This window comes from Dama dama, chromosome 15 (genome assembly GCF_033118175.1).
Source record: "Dama dama isolate Ldn47 chromosome 15, ASM3311817v1, whole genome shotgun sequence".
NCBI lineage: Eukaryota > Metazoa > Chordata > Mammalia > Artiodactyla > Cervidae > Dama > Dama dama.
The window spans coordinates 59,505,683-59,508,499 of NC_083695.1; the positions used below are offsets into that span (position 1 = coordinate 59,505,683).

Below are 2,817 nucleotides of genomic sequence, written 5' to 3' on the forward strand. Positions count from 1 at the left end.
CAGACTTTTGGACTCTGTGGGCGAAGGCGCGGGGGGATGATTTGAGAGAATAGCACTGAAACATGTACATTACCATATGTGAAACAGATCGCCAGTCCAGGTTTGAGGCATGAGACAGGAAGCTCAGGACTGGTGCACTGGGATGACCCTGAGGGATGGGATGGGGAGGGAAGTGGAGGGGGGGGGTTCTGGATGGGGAACACATGTACACCCATGGCTGATTCATGTCAATGTATGGCAAAAATCACTACACTACAATATTGTAAAGTAATTAGCCTCCAATTAAAATAAATAAATTTTTAAAAATAATAAAAGATATTATAGAAAAAAAAGAGTACCCTCCTCCTCTTAGGGGAATCCTTAGGAATAAGTAAATCACTATAACAAGGCACTTACAAGAGTATGTGCACATGGTAAGTGGAATATAAGTGTTAGCTATGATTATGGAAGTATTTTCTTATGAGATTATCAATGCCTAAAAAACTACAAATAGTTTTCTTCTTTAGCTATAAAAGTCTCATCACAGTAGTTTGAGTTAATTTTCCATATATTGTATTGCATACAAATAAAGTTAAAACTGGCTTGTTTTAGGTGACAAGAAAGGGAAGAAATGTATTTCTGGCCTATTTGTTGCTACTGAGATCCCTTCACTGGTGATTATCAGGGGGTATCTCCGTTTGCAAACTAACTATAGACACTTTCTCTATTTATATATTGGGGTTTTTTTTTTAATGGAGAAAGGTAGATGTGAATTGTAATTTTTATTAGGCTGTGATTACGTACATCTCCTGATAGACTCTTTCCTGACAGGAATTGGCATTTGTAGGGTCTTCTGAGATGAAACAAATGTCTTTAGCTTAGTCCACTCTGTTCAGAATAAACAGCTGTGATAACCAGAGAGAAGGCTGGATATTAAACTCATTTTGTCACTGCATTTTTCCTTCTGGTTCATAAGTACTTGATCCTTATGGACTAAAATAGGGATGGAATTTTCCCATAAAACTGAAGGTTCTAAAAACAAGAATAACCAGAGCCCTTCTGTACTTGAAAGCAGTGAATGTAAGATCACATAAAGCTAAATTTGATAAACAAATGTTATTCTAAAACTCAGATTATACATTAAAGTTAAACCATTAAAGTCTAACACATCAAGAGAAAGAACTGACAAACGCAAGCTGGATGAAAAGTAGAGGATATGGTGGATAAAAATTTATCTTTGTTTTACCGGTAATTCTTCAAAGGCATTAGTTGTATAATTTGGTTAAAGTCATATATGTAACATATACAACAGGTGACTACATTCTTCTTCTTCCAGTTGGAAAGCCAACACTTGTGATTCCACTTCTCCATATGTGTCTAGTATTGTTATCTGATACAAAGCCTCCAGCCTGTGAACAGTTTGGGAAATCATCGCCAAAAGGAATGATCCTCCCTGTCCTGTTGAAGGTGAGTTCTGGGCTGTTTGCTTCTTATCTACCTGTATTCATCCGAAGGCTTCTGGCTTACAGGAGACTCCACGCCATTACTCATGGTAGTGTTCACTCCAGTGGGCACCTCGTTTCTCAGCCACAAGTTGAATAAATTGGGAGTGGCTGGCATAAAGCTTGAGTTTATCATTGATATCCACCCATCCCACTTTCTCGGCATCATTGCCAGCTTCCAGGGGAAGAAGATCCATGACCTCCCCTGTTTCATCATGATAGTTCACAGCCTCTGTCTCCATCCATGCGTTATCTGTGTTCCGGGGATCATCCACGTAGCCTTTGTAGACCACAAAGCGTTCCTGGCTGAATAGTTTGTGCAATTGTTTCTCCAGCTCCTGTGTGTCTGCTCTGGACTTCTGTAAGGAGTTCATGGCTTCCTCACCAAATTCTCTCTTCAGTGCAGCACTAAACTTCTCTCCTGGATCCACCATTCCCCCTGGGATGGCCCATTCCCCACAGTCCTTCCTTTTGATGGCTACAAACTGCAGGATATTTCTCCCAGAAACAGGATGGGTTACTTTCTTTCCCTTGTTATCCTTTTTTTCACCTGGTTAAGATGGGATCTGCAGCATGACTGGGGCCCCAGCGCCCCAAAAGCCCTCGGCCAACCAGCCCTGTCTGACCTGCAGGATTTCTAGGTCTACCGTGTTCAACCTCATACCAATGGTTCTGGCTCCTTCTCTCAACAGGCCCATCCTTTTCGTTAAATTTGGGAGAGAAGTTTCTTTCACCCAAAAGAGGGTCTGCCCACTTTGGTCGGCCAAGACTGAGCCAGAAGTGTACTGGACAGGCTTGTCCTCTGGCCACTCAACCAGCCAGCTCACCTTCTCGTTGGGAACCTGGCTTCGCTCCACTTGAGAGCCCGGGTATGGTGACATCCGGGCCTTCTTGTGGCTCTTTTAAGCAGTGCTGTTTGAAACTGACATGATGAAATTCGGAGGAAACCCGTGTGAGGAAAATGGGCTCCAGGCAGCTGAGATGGGGCAGCTGCTGGGCCTGAGTGCCGCAGAGGCCAAGGCCACAAAGAGAAACGCTGGGGCTAAAGCCTTTGCCAGGCAGTGTCCAGCCATCCACCTCCTGGCAGGCGGCTGGGATTTCTGCTGCTCTCAGGTGGGGCATCAGAATCCTTGCTGGTGGGAGTACGGTGGGGGGCACCGCTCCCGCAGAACAGACATTGGGAATGGGAGGCATGGGGATGGAAGATGGGATTCCTGGGGGACGGGAGCCCTGGAGGAGGCTCACCACAAACCAGCCCAGCGCTCCCTGGGGAGCACTGCGTTTGCATTTCACATTGAAAGAGTTCAGTGTCTGGAAAGGATTCCAAACGGTTGAG

The 2,817-nt window shown here is 44.6% G+C and overlaps 1 pseudogene; it reads right to left on the reverse strand.

The window, feature by feature from the left end:
• Positions 1-1,522: 1,522 nt before the first annotated feature.
• On the reverse strand, positions 1,523-2,554 carry LOC133069884 (ADP-ribose pyrophosphatase, mitochondrial-like; annotated as a pseudogene).
• Between the last annotated feature and the right edge of the window lie 263 nt (positions 2,555-2,817).